The following is a 17,185-nucleotide window of genomic DNA, read 5'->3' on the forward strand; positions in this document are numbered from 1 at the left end:
GTGGGTGGAGAAGAGTATCAGGAGTAATCTGTGACTGATGGTTATCAACAAGAGTGAAACGGAAGGTCTACAGGATGGTAGGGAGACCAGCTATGTTATGTGGGTTGGAGACGGTGGCACTGACCAGACAGCAGGAGACAGAGCTGGAGGTGGCAGAGTTAAAGATGCTAAGATTTGCATTGGGTGTGACGAGGATGGACAGGATTAGAAATGAGGACATTAGAGGGTCAGCTCAGGTTGGACGGTTGGGAGACAAAGTCAGAGAGGCGAGATTGCGTTGGTTTGGACATGTGCAGAGGAGAGATGATGAGTTTATTGGGAGAAGGATGCTAAGGATAGAGCTGCCAGGGAAGAGGAGAAGAGGAAGGTCTAAGCGAAGGTTTATGGATGTGGTGAGAGAGGAAATGCAGGTGATGGGTATAACAGAACAAGATGAAGAGGACAGAAAGATATGGAAGAAGATGATCCACTGTGGCAACCCCTAACGGGAGCAGCCGAAAGAAGAAGCAGTTAATCATTTGCTGTGCTTACTCGTAATATACATAGCACATGGTGTTTACGAAGGGTACATTATTTATTAGAGGAAACCTTAAGATGGCATTTGCCCTACAGGTGGCACAATTAAGAGAACTAACAAAAAGCCAAAGTATGAAGGCTTAGGATCAAATGTCGAGACTTGCAAACTCCTCACAGAAGAAATTTAACCAGTGTTTAAGTGCTCTTAGCTGGAACCATGCTGCCTTGTCATTCAAAAATGCAAATGCAACATATAATTAAATTATCCTCTGTGGAATAGAGTGAAAAAATATTCCACTGAACATTGAAGCAGATTGACCTGATTGGGTAAGTGAAAAGCGCAATCTGTGCATTCATTGAATGAAATTTTCCATCCCGCTCTAGAATCACATGAGATATGGTAGAAGTGATCTATGTCCTCTTAAATTTGATTTTTCTACAAATCTATTTTCAACAACTTCACTACTACATTCACACTATGATAGAACATTTAGCAGCACTTAGAGTGATAAATACTCCATATGGTACCTCCTCGATTAAATGAGCTCCATATGGTGCCATGACAGTACATGATAGATAATGAAAGCTTTTAAGGAGTATTCCACAAAGCTCCACGGGATGTTGCTTGAATTCAGTAGCCTTTGCAATGTCCCATGTTAAATCGGTAGAATGCCAACAATCCATGCACATTTACAATTTTTACCAGACAGTAGCTTAAAGAGTAATGAAGTTCTGGAGGGAGTACTACAGTAGCACATCACTAAATGCCACTGCAGTTATTAACATGGTTTCCCACAGGCGCAGTGATTTTGCTTTTATGGCCTCCATATTGTAGCTAAGTACTTAAAAAGCATTTAAAAGCAGCATAACTCTCGAAGTAGGGCGGCACATACCTTTGTGAGGTAGTCGAATGTTTTCCAAAACTCACTGTAGCACTGTAATTTTTTTGCCTTTTTTATGTGCTCATTCACATCCTTTGTATAGAAGCCCAGGGAAATGAATTCCATCTTTTCCAAAATGTTGACTGTCTCTTGTTGGAAGATTTTGAGACTCTGAGTACTTTTAGCCTGGGTATTTCCCAGTAAAATCCCCTTTTATTTGATCTCTACTCTACAAGATTTAGTGAATCACTTTTAGTTATTTTACATTCATTGGCAATCACTCAATTATTGAGTCCACTGCAAGAATTTAACTCCTGAGCAGACACATTATTTTGCTGTAAGTGCATTGGAGATAGAGAACCAGAGGGTATGTTCCATATTTAGGGGGATCACACTACTTAGCCTCCCTAGGAAGGTCTATGTCTTGGTCAAACCTCAGATTCAGATGGAACAATGTGGATTATATCTCTGTAGCAGAACCCTGGACCAGCTTTTTACACTCACAAGAATTCTGGAGGATTGATGGGAGTATGTGTAAGTGCCTTGAGCATGGGAAAGGTGCTATATAAATAAAATGTATTATTATTATTATTGTAGCTGCTGTAATATAAAGGTGTCATCAGGCACAGGTAAGACACGTGTCAAAAGAATTCTCAGAGTCCAAGAGTTTGTTTTAAAGGTATTTAGTGAAAGTTAAAAGCGAATAATCCAAGCAAGAATAAAAGAAAAAATAGTTACACACGTAGAATAAATGGCAAAAAAAGGGGAAAAATGTATCTTCTATAAACTTAGCTTTTCTTGAAAGACTTTAGTATTTTTATACCTAAAGGTTCTTAATTTCTTCTTCTGTATGCTTTACGTACGGCACAACACATAAATTAAGTGCTGTATTCTTACATATTTACTTCTCACACTCAAAAGGCTTATAAGCCGGTTGGCACATAGGCAAGTGCCCAGGCGCGGTAACGTGCGGTCACGGTTAAAAACCGTATGCCTCTACACCTTATACAAGGCAAGGCTGTCACTAACTAACTGAAGAATAATGTTTATTTACTCCAAGCTGTTAGAAATGGCAAGAATATACCAATACGATTCTATTTACGGGGGTTATAGGAACCTCCCATAATTTATGCATTGCCATCTAAGAAATATTCATGAATCTTATAGAACAAGGAAAATGGCTCTTACAATTATTATTATGTGAAATCAATCTACACTTGGAAAAGGCATATAACCTCTTTCCAAGAGGTCTCCTGTTGGGGATCCTCCAGGAATATGGAGCACTGGGCCTGCTGTTACAAGTTATTCACTCCCTGTACAACTGGAATGACAGCTTGGCTTGCATTGCCGACAGTATGTCAGATTTTTTCCTGCTAAGTGTGGGACTTTGTCAGGGTTGCCTTTTATCACCAACCCTGTTTGTAACTTTTATGAAGAGAATTTCTACATGTACCAAAGTGGTGGAGAGGGTACAGTCTGGTGAGTTCAGGATTGCATCTCTGCTTTTTCAGATAATGTGGTCTTACTGGCTTTATCGGGTTGTGACCTCAAGCCCAAACTTTGGTGATTTGCAGCCAAGAGCCAAGAAGAGTTTAAGTACTAGATCCCAAGATCTTCCTCAGAAGTGAGGAAAGAAGGGACCTACCGATCGACAGATGAAGGTAGGAGCGGCACAAAAGTTAGGTCTGCGTTGTACTAGTCAGTCATAGTGAAGACAGAGCTGAGCCAAAAGTAAAAAACTCGATTTACCAGGCGATCTATCATTCCTACCCTCACTCATGACCATGAGCTTTAGGTAGTGATGGAAAGAACTAGATTGTGGGCCAGTCAGTGGAAATGAGCTTCGTTCACATGGTGTCTTGGCACAGCCTTAGAGATTACTGGTACTCCTCATCCTTACACGAGGAGCTCAAAGTAAAGCCACTGCTCCTCCACTTAAAAGGAGCCAGTTTAGGTGGTTCAGGTGTCTGATTAGGATACCTCCTGGATGCCTGTCTGCTGGGAGGAGACCTCACTGCAGACCCTGGACATGCTGGAGAGGTCAAATATTTCTGCTGATCTAGGAATGTCTTGGCATGCCCCCTGGAAGAATTGGAGGATGTGGCTGAGAAAAGGGATGTCTGGGAATCATTGCTTAAACTGCTGCACCCACAACCCAGACCTGGATAAGCAGTAGAAAATGGATGGATGGATGGATTTATGGAAGAGAGATCAGAATGTGGAAAATGCAAAAACTAGCATGTAGCTCAGGGTAACTGATACTGCAAATACATGAAGTTTAAAAAGTGTTGGATATTCTGTGTAAATTCTTCTAAAGAAATTGTAAAAATGCTTACATATACACACACACACTATATACTGTATGCATATATATTACATATATATATATATACTGTATATATCCAGTACACACATATATACTGTAAGAACGCTAGGGGTCGCTATTGCCCCGTTAAACCCAACAGACAGACACGTTGACACAGGGTAAAAGCTTTCTTTTTCTTCTTTAAATCGTGTCCCTCCAGCACCACAGCCACCAATAAACACAAGTAAATCCACAATAATACACAATAATCTTCTCCTCCACACCTCCCAGCAAGCTCTGTCCTACTCCTCCCGACTATGGCTCGCTTGCTGGGTTTCCAACAGTTTTTTATGCAGTCCTTGACCCGGAAGTGCTTCTGTTCTTCCTCCCATGTAACTTAACAGCACCTCCGGGTCAGATGGAGAATCCCAACTCTTTAATTGTCCTCATGACTTCCAAGCACTTCTGGGCTGCAAGGGAAGCATGACTCCCCAGGTCCTTTCACAGCTTCCCCTGGCGGCACCCACGGCACCCAACAGGGCTGAGAAACCAGACTTCAAGTCCCAGGATGCCCTGCGGGAATCCGGGGCACCGCTACACTCCAGGGAAGGTGCCATCTAGCGTTTTGAGGGAGGCAGTGTCCTGAAAAAGCTGCCTTCCCCCATCCTTCCATTTCAGGGGCGTCCTGGCCGGGATGAGCTGCCGGGCCGTCTGCCTCAATATATATAAATAAATATATACAGTATATATACATATATGTTTATATATTTTTATATATTACATTGTATACTCAAAAACAATGAGTCCTTTTGGAATTTTCTGCAAATTTTTACTGTAGAGCCACCCTTTTAATTATCTGCTCTTTTTATAACTGTGTGGGGTATTTTCTTACTTCTAGCCACTGACTGTATATACAGTATTTCATTTTTTGATTATAAGACAAAATTCTTTGCCTCATTTAATAGTCTCAGAAAAATACTGATCCTACAGTATGTATATAAGAATAATGTGTGTGATGGTTTAATGATGTGATTCTAGTAAAGTGGTACAGCATCTGGCATGTCATTTGAGGAAATCTATGGGCTTAACAGCACATGGTGGTGGTGCTGCACAGTACTGTGGGGTCTGAGTGAGAGAGAGAGTTCAGCTGACAAAGGAAATAATTTGCTTTGCATTGTGGACAGCCTGTCTCCATGTGAAGAGTTAATGGAGTTCTTCTTTAGCTTATGCTATAGAGAAACTGCTTGTGAGGGCCCTTATCACCCAGATATCGAGCATTTCCAACTGACCAACAGCAGTTACCAAAGTTCAAAGTGTGCAACCTGGGATGGATCATGGGTGTGATTCCATGAAAATACACTTGGCGTAGTGGGCAGGATTTGCAATGTGGATGGACAGGGTGTATGATGGAGATGTGCTGCACAGTAGGTGGTGGCTGAGTGAGAGTGGGAGCTCAGCTGATTCAGGAGGTGCTTTGCTTCGCTTACAGCCTGTTCCTGCGCGGACAGTTACTGAAGTTCTATTTCAGCTTATGCTGTTTAGAAACTGCTTCTGAGGGCCCTAGTAATCCAGAGATTCCTGTTCTTCTCTGGCGTTCCCAACTCCTTTGTTGATATCTATATTTACAATTACTACAGCAGCATTTTGCACCTCTCTCACACACTTTCTACAAACACTGTGTGTTGTATTGTGTTTCTCCCAGCACCCCTACAGCATGAAGCTATACAAAAGTTGGTCAAATTTATAAAAAGCAACAGATTGAGAATGGATCCCCGGCATAGTCACATGCTCATCTCAATACTTTTCACTATTACTCCTCAATCAGTTTTCATAAACTTTTCCCTTAAAGCTACCCACATTTTCTGCACACACTTCTCACCCTGGGTATAACTGCTATGCATCTCAGTTTGTATTCAATGCGTCACCTCAGTAGCAGAACTTTGCTACTTTCTCCAAAACAACTCCATTGCCAATACTGATATTTCAGCTAACGCATCAGCATTCTGCACCCTTCTCGCACATTTTCTACAAAGGTCACACTTGCTGCCCACAGACTACCCTTCACACCAGTACATCTTTTATGCACCCACTTCTGAGGAGTTTCTCCTTTTACCTCCACCGCACAAAGCTAAGCACCCTCCTCTTCCTTACCGCCCCCCCCCTTTTTTGTCTCCAAATATCATTCTGGTTGTTCCTGAATTTACTTTGAGGCCTTTTGCTTTCAAACTAGCTTTCCTTCTCAGTATATTCTTCAGTTTTGTTTCACTTATTGCCATCAATATGAGATGATTGGCATATGAGAGCTCCTCTGTCAGACCTTCTTGCACTTCTCTGGTATGCCCACTCATTACCATGATAAAATCAATGGGTCCACACTCTCTTCAATACCTTTACTATCTTATCTGCTGTCCTACATATTCTTCTTGATTCCTTTTTCATTGGTATTGCTACAGACATTAACTACTGATCCACACCTTGTTTTCTTGATGCCTAATTCACCACTTCTTCTGAAACCCTGTCAAAAATCTTATCCAGATCTACAAATGTATAATGCAGCTTCTTTCTCCTCGGTTGATGCTTTTTCTGCAATGTCTAACAACAAATATCACATCCGTTATTCCCTTCGTAAGTATAAAACCAAAAGGCCTTTTGCAAACTTTCATCTAATCATTTGATTCTCCTGCCCTCTCTCAACCAAGTTCTTTACCTGCTCTAAAAGCTTAGTTACTTGATATGACCAATGGATTCCTCTTTCCTTTGTAGACTGGAGTGAGCATACTTCTTTTATAGTGTTGCAGAATGCTCCCTTCACACACAATCATGTTGCACAAACCTATCAACCATTCACCTTCAGGACTTTACACCTTTTTTTAAGCATTTCCAACACCACCTGTTCAAGCCATCTGCTTTACCCACCTTCGTCTTTTTAGTAATTTTGCAACCTTTTCTTTTGAAAACATACAGCTCCACCCAGAGGTGTAGCTAGGATTTTCAGCGCCTGGGGACAACTAAAGATTTTGCGTCCCCTTCTGTTTGCCAAAATGAAATGGGGAACATCAATTCGGCACCCCCTGGATGCTTGTGCCCAGGGACAGATGTCCCCCCTTGCCCCCCCCCAGCTACGCCACTTGCTCCACCATTCTACTGTATTTTCTCACAGCAAACATCACTATTCTAGTTATTCTCCTCATTCAGCAACTTCTCCTTGTATTACTTTTGGATTTTCTTAATTCCATTACTATCAATCACAATATTCCCTTCAGCATTTTTCAAGCAATTCACGTCTATTACACCTTGTACTTCTTTTACAATCCTCTTTGCTATCCTGGAAACATTTATTTCTTCCTTTACTATAGCTCTCTTTCAAACTCCTGTCTCCTAGCTTCTTACACATTCACTACTGCTCTTCTAGCATTTGCTTTGCTTCCTTGTAGATCACTGTCATTTTCTGTCTTAGTTCAGGGAAAATCAAACAAGAATGCTAAGTTATTTATTTCTTTTACAGACTTGACATGAACTACTCCTGCGGTCACAATTTAAAAACATCCTGCATTTCTGCTTGTCCATGTTACGTCTGTTTTTAATATGCCATTCATTTCACTGCTCCCCTTTCCACTATGGAATAAAAATTTAAAGACCTATATAATGTTTAATTTAATTCAAGCATAGGTTTCAATTTATAAGGCTTTATATGTAATTTAGGTACTTTATATCAGAGCTATTTTATGAGTCTCGTTATTATGTTTCTCCCAATATAGCAATGACAGTAGCAAACAACCCTTTAAATTACTTTTTTTTTTTTTTGCCTGGAAAGAAATAAACAAATGCAACATGTGTCAGTATAGCCTCATGCCCATTGTTTGGAATCCACAAGAATTCAGTAAAAAAAATTCTTACCATCGACTCTATTTGCGATTTTCTGCTATTTAAATTAAACATACACTCATTGTACAGATTATTAGGAACACATGTTCACCCAATTATCCAGGTAATTATCTAATCAGCCAATAATGTGGCAGCTGCAAAACGTATAACATGCAAGTACAGGTCAGCAGCTTCACTTAATGTTCTCATCAAACACCAGAATGGGGAAGAAAATGTGACTGAGGCATGAGTGCTGGTTCCAGAATCTCAAAGGTATATTTCCAGCATATTGTAGAATAAATTGAGGCTGTTTTCAGAGCAAAAGGAGGCCCTATTCAGTTAGTGTATATAGTTTATCCAAGTTTTGAATATACCTAGTCCAAAATTACATTGGGGAAGCAGGTACACAAAAGCATACGTATAGTACCATACAATAATTTAACAAATCTTGCTGATAGTGTGATAAAGAATCGTCATCATCAGCTAGAGAAGTCACTGGATACAATTTTCTGACAGATTACCATAGGCATAGATTTTGTATGCTATCCCAGTCTTCTTACGGAATTTTTATTTGGCAGCTTCTTTTTCTCTTACACACTGAAAAAAAAAATGTGATGATTCACACTTAATATTTTCAATCTGAACCAATATAATTCTTTTTAGATTATTGATCCCACAATTTTTAAGTTGAGGCAATTCATTTAGAGTGATTGGGTGCAATTCACTTGTTTTTTTACTGAAGTAAATCTATTTTTTAAGTTGTTCTTCTTTTTTGGCAGTTGGAAAGCCATCAAACTGGAAAGTTCGACCAAAACAATACACAAATGGCCCCTCAAACACCGCACATGAACAACCTAAAATATTAAGTTAACTGAAATAGGATTTTTACGTTTATTCCCTCCACCATAACTTAATTTGGTACAAACAAATTTGTTTACTTTGATTGAGATCTGAAACCAAATATTTCAAGCTGCAACACTAAATGACTAATCTTAAGTTGCTTGAAAGAGAAAATTTACGTTGAATGAACAACATCAATGTAGACGTGGGCGGTATGGCCAAAATTCTATATCACGGTATTTTTCTAAATTCTGCCGGTTTCACGGTATTAGACAGTATTTTTTTCCCCATGCATGACTGGATGTTAACCACATTTTCCACTGCAATTACTGCAGTAGACTGGCTAAGAATAACCTATTCCACTGTCAAGAGTATTGTACATCGTACAAAAAGACATTTTAATGTGCACACAAGTATTAATCCAGGTTTGCATGGCCACATAAAGTGATAGTTTTCAAGGGGGTGGTACTAAAGAGAAGGAATCACATTGCATGATAGATGCAGTCAAAATACAGAACCTTTAATTGAACAAATGTTGCAAAAGCTTAAACTATGATTTTGACAACATATTTTCAACCATCCAAAGAGGCATTTAGACTTAGTAAAATATCCAGAGGTGTTTGTCAAAAGTTGGATTGCACTGAACACGTCTTAGAAAAGGAATAAATAGTAAATATTTTTTGTAAACCAACTACACTTTCTGTTAATGTTAACAATCTCTGTCCACTGACACGTTAAAGTGACTTTTTAAACAATTTTACCATCATTAAACTGCACAATATTTAAACTAATAAATAATAACAATAAAATAGATAATAGTATTACTGATAGTTGCACCATTACTTCAAGGCTTCAAGCCCAGGTGCATTACACAGTATTCACCAAATTAAAATAAAATAAAACAAGTGCAATCTTGGTGATGACAATGTCATGACATCTTACCAACTGTACCATCATTTAGGCAAACTGCATTAATATGGACCTTGCTTCAAGCTAAGCAATATACATAAATAATAAAAACTGCAACTTGCATTTATAATGCTGTTTGTGGTATAGCCCTATGGAAGCGCATTAGGGCCACTGTGAAGAAAAAAAAATATGGACACGGAAGAAAAAAACAAACTATATGTCGAGAATAAATTAGACATGTTGACTATGTCAAGATTAAAGTCGACATTTCCATTTTATTTTCAGTTTATTTTATAATTAAAGTAGAATGTTGTAAACTAAACTTCATCCTAAAATCAATGTATAATTTACTAGATTTTCTCAAACCCCGTCACAAGTTAATGCAGCACATCAAATACTTTGTGTTAATCACCACACGATAAATGTCTTTGTGCAATTAAAACTAGTTATTAACTTAGCTGACGGAGTGTTCAGAACTTTAAAAATATCTTCGTTATACATGTTTAATTATGCCATCCATTCAGAGTTGCGCCCATCTCTGAACGAGTCGATAGCACATCGCAGAATGAATACATGCAAAACATACACTAGCAAGTACAAAAACAAGTACAACTTGGCTTGCAGTATTATCCAGTAGTATAGAAACAGTATTTACACATCTGACCTTTTAAAACTAAAGTATCTCCAGGCGACGGATGTGACTCCTTTTTTTTTGGCAAAAGTTCTTCTGTTCATCACATGTTCAACTTTACTTTTAGTTCAGTTTCAGAATGCTCTCTGTCCATTTTCACCGCGCAGAATACCACTATTTGGTGGTGTAGCAGTGAAAAAGAGCCCTAGTGCAACAAATCTGTGTTTAGCGGTGTAGCAGTGAAAAAGGTCCCTACTTAAACAGTTTCCCGCTGCGCCACGTTCCGAACGTTGTTTAGGCAATTTAAACCGGTGTTGCGGTATAAGAAAAATCCATATCATAAAAAAAATAAAAAACGGTTTTCGGTATGAACCGGTATACCGCCCAGCACTACATCAATGTTATACTTTTTTCAGTGCATCACCTTAGACCTATGTGCTATGCTAACTGGTTACTTCAAACTGGCCCAAGGTAAATGTCCCTGTGCTCTCAAACAGAAGAAACCCACAGTGAAGAAGAAGCCCCTTCACCATCAGAAATCCAATTAGTCACTTCTCCATTGGCTCAATTGGCTAATAAAGTTGGTTTCTATACTCCTTGTGAGGTAAGGATTCATGTTTAGTTTCCAGAAGCTCAGGAAACACTATGAAGGCAGTATCATTGCTTGAGTGAAGAGGACTCAATTATATGGACACCTATATGAGTGTGTTCTGTGATGGACTGGAGACACTTGCAAGACTAACTCCAGCTAAATATACCATATCTACTGGTATACTGTAGATTCCAGCTCCACATAATTTTGTAATGGAGAAAGCAACTTAAAAAAGCAACAATGGGCAAAAGAAAGAAAGAAAGAAAGAAAGAAAGAAAATGATTACCCCCAAATGTACCAGTTAGTAAAACAGAGAATATTACATCTAAAACAAAAAATGTGATGATGTACAGTATACAGTATATAAATACAGATAACTAATACAATATACTGACAAATTAAAATTGGGATAAACTATTTTGCATAATTAACTGGGAATTAAGTTATTAAAAGTACATCAGTGGTGCATGTGCTTTACAGCTAAATCTGACAAGTTTCTGGAAAAAACTAAACATCTGCATCAATATTTAAAGTACGGTACAAGCTCCAAAGTCCCCACGGACATTGTGATTGTCCTTATGGTGACTAGCAACACATGATAAAAATGTATATTTATTGTATTTTAAAGTTAATCTCTGAAGAAACATGGTGTAACTAGTGACATTATCTTCTCTTCAGAATGGATAAGACAGTTTAGCATATCAAATTTTAGAAAACGGCCTCAGGTGGTATTCATTCCAAAAAGATGTGTACAGATTTGCATTCACCTCTGCCTGCAGACAGTTGCACATAGCACTGTATATTTCTGCACCCTGTGGTATTCAAACTTGAATGCACTGAGCTTTTATTGAGGCATTTTAAACTGAGAGCTCCTTTTTTGTTTCTGTAGAATATTATTTTATTATATTCCCAATTTCCATGGACAGGTTACATGGATAAAATCAGTGTGTTTACATATATTCACATACCTGTAATTGGGTTGGGGGTGAATAACCCCATTAAGGCTGAAACCCGGTTTATTAATAATCAGTGTTTAAATGTGCAAGCACTCTTCTGAGTTCTCCTTTGGCAAAATGCTTCAACATTATTAAACTGTGCAAAAGAGTCAAACGTCATCATCATCCACTGAGAATCTAAAGAAAAGCATGACGCTTGTGAACAATTTCTTGTGTTTTATAAATATGTTTAGTCAAATTGTGTTTAATTTATAGGTTTCTGCTACAGGATTGCAAGCAGCATGGCTGTGTGATTGAGCCCTGCAAAGGACCTGGAATGTGTGCTTCTTGCTTTACACCCAATGTGCTGGAATAATAACAACAATGCAGAGATTTTCACTTCAATATGATGTGTTAGGTTACCCATAACTTTAAAAAGTAATCTGACTACCTAACGCATGTTACTTTTAATGTGTTACCCTACTGCTCTCAAGATTATGTTGCTGAGTTTAAGACTGTATGTTCAGCTCATTGACATAAATTTAAATTTAAAATACTGAGACAGATTATTTCAGCCAGGAAAAGGAATAAAGCGATCGCACAAACATTTGCCTCTGAAAGTGTATTTTGCAGAAGCTTCTACCTGTGCCTGCTGAAAGCTTGTGTGAAGCAAATACATGCGCAGACTACAAAGTTCGGTTATGGGTTTACATGGCCACATAATTGGATTATTTACAGAGAAATCTACCTCTGTTAATCAAGTTTCTCAGAGGCCAATAACCCAATTTCTCTAACTAGAAAAAAGGTTTACATGAATTATTCTGTGAATAACTGGGTTATTGAAGCGCATGTAAATAGTAAATAGTAAATAAAATAGTAGAATTTCCTGATTTTTTAAAAAATATTTACCTGTGATTAAATACAATTCATGAGATATATATTTTTGGACAATTTTTCAGTTTTTAAACAAGGACTGTGCAACATCTGGAGTGTAACTGCATCAAAATTTGTCGATATTTTGAGAAACTCATACATAAGTTTGGAAAAGAATTTAGATCAGCTAAAATTAAATTCTAAGGTGATGCTGAAAGAGGCTTTGGATACAGTAAGTTCCTTCTTTGCAACAGTGGATCTTAAGTCTCCCTTTGTTCCAGGTTTCATAATGCACCACTTCATACTCAAACAGAATGATAAGAGGTGCTCTCAATTCATCCTCGAAGCCAAAATAAATTCAAAGGAGACCTGATATAGGGATGGACTATGACTGACTATGAAGAATTTATGTGCTGTGTGTTTCTGAAATTTAATGCATGTATTTACTAGATATGGGGTTCTCAGAGTCGGTCCTGAAGGCCCACTATGGTTTCAGGTTTTTGTTTCAACCAGATTCATAATCAGTGACAACAACTGGTAACACTGATCTTATTTTATTAGCTGGTATTGTTTTCTTTCTTCTCTTATTATAAATTCAGAAAGCAGAGCAGCATGATTTTTACATTTAAAAGACATTTTAAAGCATTTCTATTTTTGCTATAGATGTAAATGCTTAACATCCTTTTGTTGATTTCACTATATTTCTACACTTTCTCTGCACAGTTTGTTCCCTTCATTGTATCATAATAATGACAATTAAAAACGAGCAGCACAGACACCCAGGCAAACAACACTGAATCATGAAAGGCTGCAACTACTTTAGCATCAGACCCACTAATTAGTAAATTGTAGATTAAACAATTAGAACACCTGGAAAAGTAGAATGAAAATCAAGATGAAAATATTGTTAAAAAGAAAAGTATTCCCATGCTTAGTACATTTTAATAATTTTTTTTCCAAACTTAGTTTTCTAATTTCTATATTGTTCCCAAAACAAAGAATCTAGGAAATAACAGTTCAATTAATTAGCCCAGGAGTCCAATTAAAAACAGAAACTGGTTGGAACAAAAATCTATGGCCACAGTGGGTCTGCAGGACAGAGAAAGAGAACCCCTGGACTAGACACATAACAGCAGTGATAGAGACATGACTAGAAAAACACAGGAAAATGTATGGCTAATGGTACTTTGTCTAGCCATTATTTTACAATAAGATTTGCGGTCTGCTTGCTGTTGCCTCTCCAGTGCACCTGTTGTCACTTTCATTTGCACCAAAGCAGGTGAAGCTGATTCACTATCGCTTATACTTTTTAACTGGACAGATTGATGTCCCTAAACCTTAACTGACTTGGTGTTAGCCTGTGATGGTTAAGTGTTCCCTTTATTCTTGAGCAATACATAATGCTACCGTGGCTGTCCGTTTGTTTGTCCAGGATTTTAAATCACTTGTAGCTCGCAAACTGTTTGAACTATTGACCTGAAAATTGGTACACATATACTACATGACCTCTACTATTCGCTTTTGGGGTGATGGTTTACCTCCAAGGTTATTCCTCTTTTTATTTTCATTTTATTTTATTGTAGAATCAACTCTAGGGAGCGGCCAGCAGGGCAGCCATGCAGCACATGCATACGGGCACCGTTCTCATTCCTACCACCTTTGCCGTCTCTTCCCTACCACTTCATATCTTATATCATTCTTGAGGCAGATTGAAGACTTAAGTGCCTGCCTAAGTGAAAAATTAAGGAAAACATATTAAGTAATTGCAAGAGAAACACTGACGTAATCAGTTTTAACACGAACAGATGCCGACGAAAGAATAGAAGAAGCAGGCCACTAGGGTGGAGAAAAGCAAGCGCATCAACCTCTGAACAAATGAAAGCTAAACGTACAGAGAAGTAAGATGAAAACTAGGAATGCTCAAGTCAAGGGTATTCACTGCATGTTATCGTGCAGTGTGTCTTTACTGGTCTATTATACATTCGTTATATTATGACATAAATTATTTTTTAGCAATATATATGTATGTTATATATACATACAGTATATACATACTGTACATATACATATATACAGTATATACATACTCTACATATACAGTATATACTTACTGTACATATATACAGTATATACATACTGTACATATATTACACATTAGTTATGTTATGACATAAATACGACTATAAACATTTAGAAGAGATGTTTTCCTTTTTTACTGGGTTTGCTTTTTGGATTTAATTTGAATTAAGTAAGGATACTGCCAGTTATTGCTGGATCTTACCTCTTTTCAGTCTTCTTTTTTTTCTTAGGTTCTTTTGTTTCTTCTTCACTTTTTGGTCAGCACTTATATTTATAAACAACACAACTGAACAGTCTGCGGTGGGCTGGCGCCCTGGGTTTGTTTCCTGCCTTGCGCCCTGTGTTGGCTGGGATTGGCTCCAGCAGACCCCCGTGACGGTGTAGTTAGGATGTACTGTAGCGGGTTAGATAATGGATGTATGGACAACTGAACAGTTCTGTTCCTTTCATAAAATGTTGCTGTCTGCTTCATGTACCTCAGCAAAGACTGAGAAGATGTCAGCTATGACCAGTGAAGGTGTCCTTTGAGCTGACATGAAGGTGTGTGTACTAGAACACGCACTATATGTTTCCAGAGAGTTCTACATACCATCTGCTGCTCCACCGCTTCTTTGCACCTTGCCATCTCTGCGCTCAGTTTGTTTCTGTTATTTGTCTGCGCGCGAAACACACACTGACGCAAGCGCAGGGCAGTCTCTAAACCACGCCCACTCTAACGTCCGGTCTCTGCTGCAGCTTTCATTGTTCTCCAAACTCAATTATTAAAGCAGCTGACTTTGACTTTAAATGTAGTTGGGGTTATGTTTGTTCTACGTATTTTTTGTGGCTTTGATATATTGTCTAAGAAAACTTACAACGCCTAATCAATGTTATCAATATTTTTACCCGCGGTCGGACGTTTTTGTCGGAAAACACGCATATCTGTCCATCTTAGTTCAGTGTGGCCGTGGACGAAAAGTGTGGATATCGCTGGCGTCTCACTGTTGAAGGATACTGCGTCTGACTCGGTATAAGAGAGGAACTTTGCTACCTGCTATGGTTTGGAAGCAGAGGAGGTTAATGAGTTTAACTGCATGTCAGAATAAAGTTTCATTGCAGTATTCAGCAGGAAAATGTGGAAGTCTCGTATATTATGGACGCGGTTGTTAGAACCGTTAACTTTCTCATCACTCATTATCCCACCGACTGTCTGGAATGGATCGCGACTCGAGGAGAGGGACATCGTGTACAAGGGCTTGCTACTCCATTGCTTTGTGGGATGGCTCAGTGGCGGGGAAGTTTTGGTGTATTCCGCGCGTTTGTGTAAGAGAGGTGTGTGAACTGCACGGTGCTAGAGGATAAGATAAGCGATGGCTTTAACGGACATTACAGGACATCACAACACTGTTAGCTTTGTTCGACGCATGAAAGGCTTTTCTGCTGAAAGTTAAAGCGATTCTCAAACTGAAAGCTTTTGTTATTTTAATCACTTGAGGGTAAAATCGTCATATCAGCTTGTCAACATGCATTACATCGCTCAATACGTTCAAGAACTTGAAACGGAATTCACAAGATTTTGTGTAAAAGCACGCAATGTCTTCATTTTAATCGATCTGGACAATACCTGTGAGTGGACGGGGATCGAGGAGTTTGAAATCCAACTGATCGAGCTCAAAATATCTTCACCTGTGGACATGTAAATACACAGAGCTCAGCAGAACACTTGTAAACGCTGAAAATGTTTGAACTTAGCATCCATTATGGCCTGTTGCTAGAGTTTGCCAGATTCTCAATGTTTGAAAAAGGTGGTCTTTGCATGAATCTCTGCATTTGGATTCCCTTGTATGTGTGAACAGATTTTTTTCAAACCTAAAGACAATGTTATGTCCATGTCACGGTCGACTTATAAGAGATCATTCAGAAGTGTGTGCAGCTGAAATTGACGTCCTAGGGAAAGAGCATAGAACAACTATGCCCTGAAAGACGGACAGGGATCACACTGAAACTGTAAGCCCAATTTACTGTTCAGTACATGTTAACGGTAAATAAGAATATGTTTTGTGTGTGCACTAGTTAATATATTAATAATAATTAAAACAAGTTTAATTTGCAATTAACAGTACAGCTATGGGTGCGCAAATTGAAAATAAACTATACGCTATGGTCCACTGGCATTTCGGATTTCTAATGCTTGTGAATTGACACCTATAATGGAAAAGGCTGAGGACACCTGGATAAGAAAATAAACAATTTCAGTAAGCTTTTAATATTTTTCATTGAGGACAACCTATATGAAAGTAACAAAATTGTAGAAGTTAGTAAAAAATAAACATTAATTTACTGCCACAATACTAGTTTCAACATGTGTTGCTTTCCTTTAATGTATGCTATTGAACTGGGCAAAGATGTCAGGTTTGTGTAAGTAAAAGTGGCAGAATTTTAGTATCTGTATGTCCATTACTTGGTTTAAAAAGGACCAAGTTAGAAAAATGCAGGTTCAGAGTTATGTATGTATTTTGTTCAGAAGAATTGTTTATGAACACTTTGAAATCATTTCAGTTTTATATTGCTTGGTGTCTCCTGATTTACTGGTATGAGAAACCCCCCACATATGGTATACCATTCGACTTGTATTGATGTCTAGTTATTCAAGAAGTCAAGCTTTTTGGGGATACCAAGAAAACATCCATAATTATTAGGCCATTTCCGGACCATTTTTTGAGCAGGAAATTACAAGAGTAAATCAATAGGCATCTTCAGCTAAAATATTCAGAAGGATTT

Source organism: Erpetoichthys calabaricus, chromosome 11, assembly GCF_900747795.2.
Source record: "Erpetoichthys calabaricus chromosome 11, fErpCal1.3, whole genome shotgun sequence".
NCBI classification, from domain to species: Eukaryota; Metazoa; Chordata; class Cladistia; order Polypteriformes; family Polypteridae; genus Erpetoichthys; species Erpetoichthys calabaricus.